General features: G+C 44.7%; 1 long non-coding RNA gene across 1 annotated transcript; it reads left to right on the forward strand.

Moving 5' to 3' along the window:
- The first annotated feature begins 1,133 nt into the window (after positions 1-1,133).
- On the forward strand, positions 1,134-4,850 carry LOC109433902 (uncharacterized). The gene is made up of 3 exons (XR_016022361.1): positions 1,134-1,805; positions 2,776-2,837; positions 3,555-4,850. It is a non-coding gene; the product is annotated as an uncharacterized LOC109433902 (long non-coding RNA).
- The last annotated feature ends 5,806 nt before the right edge of the window (positions 4,851-10,656 follow it).

Raw genomic sequence — 10,656 nt, forward strand, 5'->3', positions numbered from 1 at the left:
TTTAAGATAGGTAATGTGGGAAAGGAGGGCAAATAGGAGGTAAGGAACACTGTAAAGTTAAAGCTGGTAGGATCAAGAGATTGTAGGTTCCAGTGGGGTGGGGGGGTGGGGGGAGGTTGAAGGTTTGTTAGAACAGGATACTAGAAAGAATGCACTGAAAAGATAAGAGGTGGTGATCCCAGAGTGGGATGCTTGAAACTGAGAGTATGGAGGGGCTGCAAATATTGGTACTGTCCAAGTCTATGGTTCAACCAAAGGAGGGAGTGCTGAGGCAAGTTAAAGAGCAAGATCGCTGGAGAAGAAAAGGGCATAGAAATGAAAGATCAGAGCATTGGATGGATTATTCCTGAGGTTACTGAAATCGACAAAATATATGAGAAGAATAGTGTTGGAAAGAGCCAGGAACAGAAATCTTCAGGGAATTTCAGGAAAAGTTCTGGAGGTTGGTAGATGAGTATAACTTGGAAAGCAGTGAGTGGTATAGTCTAACAACATTAGATTCCAAGTGAGGGGTGAAGCTCAGAAAAAGGAGGGAGAATGGTTTATAAATAGCATTGAGTAACCAAATAGCAAGAAGGAAACCCATCCCACCTCCACCCAAAGTGGTAAGGAACAGAAAACTGCCTCCACTTGAGAGGACCAGAGTATACAAACAAATAAGTATACAAATAAAATTGATTTGTATACTTTTACACACACACACACACACACACACACACACCAACACTGGGACGAACTGTTATTAGGTAGCTCCTTGCTCTCTCTAACCTACCTCAAGGTCTATGCCTTCCACTAGCAGCTGTGGCAGTAGTTTCATATTAATCTATACTCTCGTTATGTCCAGAGAGCTCCCATCTTAGGCCCAGTTTCTCTTTTCTGACCTTTTCACAAGGTTTATCTTCTATGTGGCCAGAGTTAGTTTCTTAGCAAGGGAACTGTTTGCTTGGAAATGTCTGTCTTGGGGGGGAGGCTGGATGGCTCAGTTGGTTAGAGCGCGAGCTCTCAACAACAAGGTTACGGGTTCAATTCCTGCATGGGATGGTGGGCTGTGCCCCCTGCATCTAAGATTGAAAACGGCAACTAGATTGAAAGACAACGACTTGGAGCTGATGGGCCCCAGGAAAAAAACACACTATTAACCCTCCCCCCCACCTCCCCCCCAAAAAAAATTATTTAAAAAAATGTCTATCTTCTTCAGAAATATAGAAGAATGGGTGTTGCTGGCAGGAGTCCTGAGGCCCTGCTCCAGGGCACTCCTCATCAGAGCAGGGTATTCTCTGATATATGTGACTGGGGGATCCCTGGCCACCTCTGCACAAAGACCCAAGTCATGGGCCCTTGGCAGCAGTCCACTCCTGACTGTCTAATGGGCACCACAGGGCAATTTGCTGTTTGGTCACCACTATCTTTTGTGGCTGACTGACCCACACCTGCAACAAATTAGAAAACAACATGTCAGTCCTGAGGGCCTATCCTAAGGAGAACCTCTACAGAGGTTGAAATCTTCCTATTCCCACTCTCATGGGATCTGAATGTTGGGAACCCAACTTCAGGCAGCTGAGTCACGCCCACTTTTATTCTCTTCCTTTCAAGTATGAGCAGGATTTCCAGGGCTAACTAACATCCTCGGCTATTTCCTGAAAGCAGCCCATAGCGCTGTCCTTTGTTCTTCCTCCTCCTTATTCACCTCTCAAAATAAGCTTTATAACTCGAGTCATTGCTGAGGATTCTTCTGCTCATCTATGCAGACAGAGTATTTGCAGCAGCATTTCATTGTAAATGGCACCAATAGCAGATTACTCCAGGTAAACCCAGTTGTCTCAACATCTGCTATACTGATCTTTGCAAAAGATTCTCTAATTTTATCATGGATACAGAAGTCTTTTCTCCTTTGTCTTGGTGGGTGATAGAAAAATAATAACATAGGAGTCTCAGTGCTTCTCCACATTACCAAATACCGAGGATAAACACTGAGATACACTGCCCAGATCCCTCTTCAAGGAAGGACTTGTTGGTCTAGCTACTGGGAGTGTTGTGGTCCCTTGGGCTGTCAGCTCCTGAAGGGACTGCCTCAGCTTCAGAGAGCTGCCTCACCCTCCCTTTGAGGAGCAGCCACATCCAGTGACTGAAGGACAGGGATATAAAGGCCGCTATTTCTACCTAACTTGGAACAACTCTAATGGGCCTTCATTGCAGCTGCAGAGTTCCCTGTGGGGTTGGTTGAGGCTGTCCGGCCAGCATCACAGTTCAACTTCTCCCTCTGCCCACTCTATCTTCCTCCTCCTTTCTCCACAGGCATCAGTTTCAAGCACACTCCATGATAAGCATCCTGAACATGAAACTGTCTCAGGCTCTGCTTCCTGGAGAACCCAAACTATGACACCTCCTTAATGTTGCTAGGCCTCAGAGCTTGTAATGCCTAGTGTCAAAATCCATAGTCTCCTTATCATTATTCGTTTTCTTTCCATCTAAGAGACATGCAGCATTTCAAGGATATGGTCTAATGACAATTTAAAGTCCTTCTTCCTATTCTCTGTTGACACTTTTGAGCCTCTGTGTTAAGCTAGCTCTCAAGGCTACCCCACCTCTAGACTTTCAAAATATGTGAGCCAATAATGTTCTTTATGGTTAATGCCAATTCACATTAGGTTTTTAAATTATTGGAAATATTGAGAGCCCTGAGATGATCAAAATAGAAAGAGTCAATTGGTAAAGATTGGAAAATGAAGCAAATAAGCAGAAAGATTCAGAGCTACCTATGAAAATTGGTTGCAGGAATTGCCTCAGTGTTTGAACTCGCCAATTCCAGATCCGTACAATGTGCCTCTCTTCTGATGGTAAGTTCCCTGGGATATTTGTTCTTTGAAACTAAAGAAGATGAACTCAGATAAGACATTTTGCCTTTGCATAAAGCTAATTTGGGCCAAAATGATATTAGATACCTATAAATTGTTACTTATATTATTCATCATACTTTTGACTTTTTTTTAGAAAATGTACTCCTAAAGTATAAAAATTGCAATCATTAAAGATACTTTTAAAATGTGTTACAGGCTCTAAAAGCAATTTCTAAAGAGAAATTTTCAAAAATGTTGTATAGAATAAAAGCAGCGCATCGAGGTAACTATTTGAAGAAAACCCCTCATGTTTGTGTGTTTTGCTGTGACTGTTACAATTATCCACTATTAATCATCATTTTTTCTGTATCCCAAATCTCTAAGAACAGCATATTATAATGAAGAGAACAGAGACTTTAGAAATAGACTTGGATCTATATTGTGGCTGTGCAATGTACTGTCTCTGGTCAAGTCACACAGTCGGAGTCTTTGTTTCTTCATCTGTAACATAGTGGGAATAACTGACCTTTCAGGGTGTGTGTGAGTGTGTGTGTGTGTGTGTGTGTGTGTGTGTGTGAGTGTGTGTGTGTGTGAGAGAGAGAGAGAGAGAGAGAGAGAGAGAGACTAAAAGAGAGAGAGAGATATTTAAGGTAATATATGTAAAATGCATGACACATAATAGATTTTCAATAAATGCTTGCTAATATTTTTTCTTAGGAATCAAAATAGAAATCATCTCTTCCACCTTTAGAAGATTTTGATTTGTCTGCGCAGCATCTGTTCTCCCATTCCTTCTGGTAATAGACCACCCCACGAATGACTGTGGAGCTAGGTGGATGGTCCAGCCTGGGATCGTATTCTATTCTCCTGGCTATAGTGATTGATCCAGAGCTGTGCATGGGACCTATGCCAGGCCACCCACAGTCCTTCACCAAGATTTATTTTGAACTCCATCAAAAGTCTTCCCCTCCCTAGATGACAAGCCACACTGTTCAATATTTTAACCACTAGCTTCATGTTGCTATTTAAATTAATTAAAATTTACAATTCCTTTCTTCATTCCCACTCCCACACTTAAAGTGCTCAACAGCCACATGTAGCTAACAGCCACTGTACCTGACAGCACAGCTAGAGAACATTTTCATCATCGCAGCAAGTTATATTGAACAGCACTGATACTCCATCTGGCAGCCATAGGTCTCATCAAAAAGTGTGAGAAGGCGGTTAGAGCTCCATGCTCCTAACTCTGAAGGCTGCCGGTTTGATTCCCACATGGGCCAGTGGGCTCTCAACCACAAGGTTGCCAGTTCGATTCCTCGACTCCCACAAGGGATGGTGGGCTGTGCCCCCTGCAACTAGCAACGGCAACTGGACATGGAGCTGAGCTGCGCCCTCCACAACTAAGACTGAAAGGACAACAACTTGACTTGGAAAAAAAAGTCCTGGAAGTACACACTGTTACAAAAGGCCTGGAAGTACACACTGTTCCCCAATAAAGTCCTGTTCCCCTCCCCCAATAAAAAATCTTTAAAAAAAAAAAAAATGTGTGAGAAGGGTTGAGAAAATGAAGCTGACACCGAGAGCTAAGCAAGAGAGATGAGCGATAACCATGATGGCTTTTCACTATCTAATTTCCAATTATTCCAGCTCCCTCCAAGATTTTGTTACTTGATGTAAGAAATGCCTCCGCTTTCACTTCAAATCATTCATGTTAAACTTTTGTCACTTACAACCAAAACTTCTTGACAAATCACATTCCTTAGCTCGTTGGGCAGCAAACCAGAAGTGAAATCCTGGAGGGCTAACTCTGGCAGGGATCTGTAAACTAGACAAAGCTGGGCCCTGTAAGCACTGCGACAAAGAATGAAAATGTTGGCCTGTCTTCAAGGCCTCCTTCCCCAGCAACTTAGCTGGGGCGTTGTTTTAAGAAACATTATTTCTCCCTATGACGAATCCTGTGTGTGACAATCCATCTTCTTAGTGTCCCTGGATTCACCACTGAGGGCCCAATTTTTCTCTTGCTGATTAAGCTTTGTTTTTTATGGGCCTTTCGCCCACTGTCATGCAGGGAGGCCCTGCTCGCTGCGCCATTTGTCGTGCGGGGTGCCAGGCGAGGTCTCTGGTCCCGCTCCCCACATAAGAACGCAGGATATGGTGAGGCCAAAAAGGAACACCCACGGAGCCATAGGTAGGGGAGTCATACCACTATATTCTCTCTGGCGGCACTATATTCTCACTGGAGGCTGGATCCACACTGTCTGCAAACCGCCATCCACGCTTGCCAGCCCAGCCGCCATCTTCTTGCTAGCCCCCATTCTTTCTCTTCTCTTTGATAGCACAGCCACAGCAGTTATATTAGTGGCCAATGGCTCACTGGTTACAGCTGATGGCCAACTAGCCACAGCTGATGGCCATGCAATCACAGTTGATGGCCATTTACTACCTGAGCCAGCACCTGTCTATGTGAGGCTGAGAGCCTGAAAACTACTTTCTGGGGCTCTGCCCCCACACCAACCTTATCCTTTGCTTCACATTTTGGAGTCTTCCTTTTGTGTACTGACTTTTCACTTCTGACTTCATGAAAGCAACTGTTTCAGGAGTGTAGTATGAACATGACAAAGAAGCACAGGCTGAGTCTGAATTATGCTGACTTAACAAAATGTGTGGCTTTGCGCAGGTTACTTAACCTCTCCGAGCTCCACGGTTCTCCTTGAAAAAAAAGTCCTACCACACGGAGTTGTTAAAAGATTAAATAAAATAATATTTTAAAAGACAATTTGTAAGAAGCAATGCAGATGTATTACCGATTAATTATACTTACTTATAGATTTAGATGCAGTTTCCCCAACTACGTTTAAGCACCTAGGTAGGGATGTGTCTTCTATTACTGTTGAATGTGCCCCCTTACCCCTTTCCCACATCCCACTCCTCTTATAAAGGCTGGAGCATGGCCGGCTCCTCACACAGCAGGCAATTATTAGATGCGATGCTGGCTAGCTGATTTCCCTTTCTGCGCCTCCCTCTTAGGGAGGAGGGCGAAAGAGGGAGGATGGGAGCAAATCCTTCCCGGGACATGGTTGGTGGGAGGACACCATCTGAGGACCCAAGAGAAGGGAGACAATGAAGCCTTTCACGAGTTGGGGGTAATTTGTGCCTTCCCCATGATTTTTCAACCTGTTTTTAGTTGAGCCCTGAAGCTTTACAAGAACAGAACTCGGGAGATGTTCTCTAGAATGTCCCCGCTACATCTTAAATAGGTCAGCGAGCTGGATCTTTCCAACACTTTAAGGCCAATTAATTTCTCCTCTTTGTTCCTCTGGAGAGCTGCTGAATAGGGCACGTTCCGCAACCATGGACACAAGCCTGAGTCCCTCTTAGTTTCTGAGGGGGCGGGAATTCTATTCAGAAATCAGATATTAACTCTCAGCATAAAAAGCCTTGATGTTTTTCAGTTTTCCAGAATGGAAACGGTAGCACCTCCTCTCTGCCTTATTAATCCAGGACCCCTGCCTCCCCTGATCACATATTCCTACCAACAAACGCACACCTTTTTGAGACACCATATCCCTGCAGAACTCGTCCTCTGAGTGACTCCTCCCATGTACAGAAATCTGCCGGCAGCAAAACCAGCGTTCAGGGTGCAGGTCCTGGGAAGACAGGAGGAGGCTTTGACTCCATCTCCACTTTCTATCTGCTGTTTTGCACAGCGAGCCCCAGTAGGGCTACCTAGGAGAACTTCAAAAAGAAAAAAATGTCTTTAGAGAGGGCCATTCCTCACTGTCCAGGCCCACAAAAGCTTGTTTCGTTCCAAAGAGAGCTAGTTAATCTGTCTTTTGTTCTTTGGCTGCTGGAGCAGCACAAAGCCTCACACATTCCTGTTTCCCAGGCAGTGCTGCAGCGCTCCAAACACTCCAACCGGCATTGGCCTCCCGGGTCCTCGCTCTCTCTCCATCCTGACAAACTGAACTTACAGGAGGGACAACTCTAGGACCACTCACATATGGGTTTATGGAACAAAGAATCAAAAATAAATTTCAGCAATGGTAGGGAGCCCAAGAAGTTGGCAGAGAGGTCACCTTCCATCGTGGAGCTTAGTCAGAGAGTAGATGCTGGGGGCAGAAGGTTAGAGCAGGCCTGAGACTCAAGAACACAGGAGGGGCATTTCCCACTGAGGAGTTCGGGACGTGATCAGAAGCCTGAGCTCTGTTGGAGATCAACCTGGGTTTCTAATCCAAGTTCTGCCACTTAATAGCTACATGCCCTTGGCAAGTGGTTCACTTCTTGAAATTGTAGGTTTTCTTGTTTGTAAAGTGGGATTATAATATCTACCTAAAAGGCGTACTGGAAGAATTAAATGAACAAATAGATATAAAGTGCCGGACAAAGTAAAGTGAGGTGTAGCTTACATACATATACATACACACACACACACACACACACACACACACACACACACAGTGTGTATGTCACACTGAAAGAAATTAGAGGAGGAAAGATCTGAGCAAGATGCCTCCTTGTGCGTCAGACCAGCAATCTAGGGAATTAGCATCCCCTCACCCCTCAGAAGCAGCCCTCAGCGACATCTGATAGCAGATGGAGGCCCCTTGGCTGGGATAACTCCGAGGCATAGTCTTCATTACCGCCCAGAGTTCTCCAAAAGGATTCAGCTCTAGCTTCCCATGATAGTAATTTGCTTGATATGCCGCCTTTTTGGCTTCCTTCCATGTCTTATTCTCCCATCATACTACATGGCTAACTGGGATCATCTTTCAAGTAAACCATTTAACTGCTTGTTTCAGGATCTGCTTTTGCGGGGAACACAAACTGAGCTACCAATATTTCTCCGAATTTCCAAAGGTCTAGGTTCTCAGGACCATCACTGACTCCTAACTCCTCTTTTCTTAGCATATAACCTCTCTCTCTCTCTCTCTCTCTCTCTCTCTCTCTCTCTCTCTCTGTCTTTCATCTATATTAGTTTTCTATGTTGCATAACAAATTGTCACAAATTTAGCAGCTTGAAAGCACATACATTTATTATCTTACAGTCTCTGTGAGTCAGGAGTGCAGGCATAGCTTAGTGGGTCTTCTGCTCAGAGTTTCACCAGACTTCAATTAGGGTGTCGGCTGGTGGGTATTCCTTTCTGGAGCTTGGGGGTCTCTCCTTCCGACTTCCATGTGGTTATTACAAGAATTCAGTTCCTTGTGATTATGGGACTGAGGTCCCTATTATCTCGTGAGCTATTGGCCAAGGGTTGCTCTCAGTAGCTAGAATCCATCAGCAGTTCCCTACTACGTGGCCCTTTCACAACACGGCAGTTGATTTCATCAACTGGACAATCTCTCTCTCTGCTCTGCTAAGTCTGGATCGTACATTCCATCATATAACCTAACCAAGGCAGTGGCTAGCCTGTCACCTTTACTATAGTCTATCCGCTAGAAGCACACATACAACCTGCATTGGTGTGCAACAAACTTTTCTGAAAGTTTTGCAGAAGTCAGAGGATGGGTTTCACAGTGCAATGATACAAGCTGTTCTTCAGTTTTCTTCAGCTCCTCCACCATGTTGCTCTTATCACCTCTCTCCTTCATTTCTCTCCTCTCTGCTCTTTCCCAACACCCACACTCCTGTTTATTTCTAATGCGCAGCAGCTGACCTTTTGTTCCCTATGCTTAAGGCCTTAGCTTCCACTCCATGTGGCTTATCTAGATATTTTTCTTGCTAAAGATAATTCCCTCTGTAAGAGAAATTTGGGTGCCATCTGTTGGAAGATTTTTCTTTTCATTCTGCTACCAATGATTATTTACAATTTAGTGAAGGAAATAGATATGACTCAATTCATACTTGGAGGTGAATGAAGAGAGGGAGGGGGGAATGCTAAATACAAAAATTACCGCTGATGTTAATGTAGTAGTCAGGCCAGTATCTCTCTAGTAGTATTGTCAGTGCCTGAGCATGCTCCCTGGAGCCTGGAAACAAAGGAACAGGCCGAATGGGTGGGGACATTCTGAAATCTAATGGTAGAGTTGTTAAAATTGGTACTTATTTACATATCATTGGGGTGTGTGCTTCGTGTGTGTGTGTGTGTGTGTGTGTGTGTGTGTGTGTTACCTCTTCTTGCCTCTACTATTAAGCAACTTTAGGAGTCTTAGGTCTATCATTAAATAACAGTTTAACTCTGGGAAAATTACTTAACCTCTGTGTCCCTCAATTCCCTCATCTGAGAAATGAAGAAATGGGACAAGGTAATCTCAAATGTCTCTTGCAATGGGGTTTATCTGTTGTTCTGTGATTGTTCTGCCTACTAGACCTTCAGTTCATTGAAGACAGAGCTCATTTTTACACTTCCCCAGCCAGCTCCCCCCTCCCCGTGTCCCACCCTAATTCCCACAGAGGTCTGCATAGAGTCCTACAGTGGCTCAGTCAGAATCACTATCTCTTCATGTTCTCAGGACGGAACACTTCCGAATCTGAGTTTAAGCTGGCAGGTGTGTGTGTGTGTGTGTGTGTGTGTGTGTGTGTGTGTTGTGGTGGGGGCTCCATGCTGAGCTGCAAGGGCACATCTAGGTACTCAGCACAGAGGTCTGAGTTCAGCAGGTCAGGGCTGCCATAGGTGCAGAAGTGAGGAGTGAGGATCCCAGAGTCCCAGAGGGGGAGCCAGATGCGGAGTGGCCTGAAGCAAGTGTGTGCAGCAGAAGGGCCCCGGGGACTGGCCCGCGCTACTCAGAAGAGGGCAATGCCCTTGGAAATGCATCTGTAGAAGTGCTCAGAAGAGGAAGAGGCACAGGCCTTGGCTAAGCAAGGGCGTTTATGCCGCCAGTCAAGCAGTCTGTATACACCATTGTTTGAGCAGCCACGTTATGCAGCGCTCAGAACTGGGCCCTGTGAGGAGACTTATAAGAATGAAGAGTAACAGTTTCTGCCCCAGAGAATTTCCCAGGCTATAGTAGCCACACTTTCTGATCCAGAAGTCAGACGTGCAGACCGACAAATATACTTTTGAAGTGAAAGAAATGTAATGTTTATAAGCAGGTGTCACTAAAAGGAAAACCACGCAGTCAGCATCAACAATTATATGGGACAGATATGCCCACAGGGAAAAAAACCGAAGAACACATGGAAGGATAAAACAAGGTAAGCTAGAACGGTTGAGATGAACGTTATGTGTTATGTGCGGGAACAAGCTGGCTTGACGGTTACCTTATGTCTCTGTAACCCAATTGCCTATTGGATCAGTGGACCCCTCAAAGTGAATCCCCATTATTTCTGGAAATTCACAAAGGGGTGTCTCATGTGTGTTCAAAAACTGGTCTGTCATCAGCAGTCGTTATTTGGCGCCCTCCCTGCTCTCACTTCTCTGTCCAGCTTCCTCTCACAGTTGTTCTTCATTCTATTTACATCTGTAAAGGACATCTATCTATGTTCTTTATTCTTGAGAAGCCCTCTCAAGTTCGCATCCATTCAATATTCAGTAACTGTCTGTTAAGCACCTACTGTGTGCCCAGCCCTGTATTAGGCAGTGGGGCTACAGTATAAGGACTGCCAGTAAGACAGTCTTTCAATCAAAGAGCTCTCTGCTCATTACGAGAGAAAGGTACACGAGCTAGATGCTAGAAGCTTCTATAGGTCTACTCATCTTAAAAACACCTGAAACAGGATTGCAAAATTGTTCCTTTTACACTCAGAGGTGCAAAGGAACTATAGTGTCTTTGTGCCTTTGCAGTTGCTGTGATCTTACCGTGAGCCTCCCACTCTCGGGGCAGCAGAGAAACACCAAATGTTAATCCATCCTGAGAAGCTCAATCTGACCAACCAGTCTCT

Source organism: Rhinolophus sinicus, chromosome 9 (assembly GCF_057876585.1).
Source record: "Rhinolophus sinicus isolate RSI-liver-muscle chromosome 9, RSI-T2T, whole genome shotgun sequence".
In the NCBI taxonomy this organism is placed as follows: Eukaryota; Metazoa; Chordata; class Mammalia; order Chiroptera; family Rhinolophidae; genus Rhinolophus; species Rhinolophus sinicus.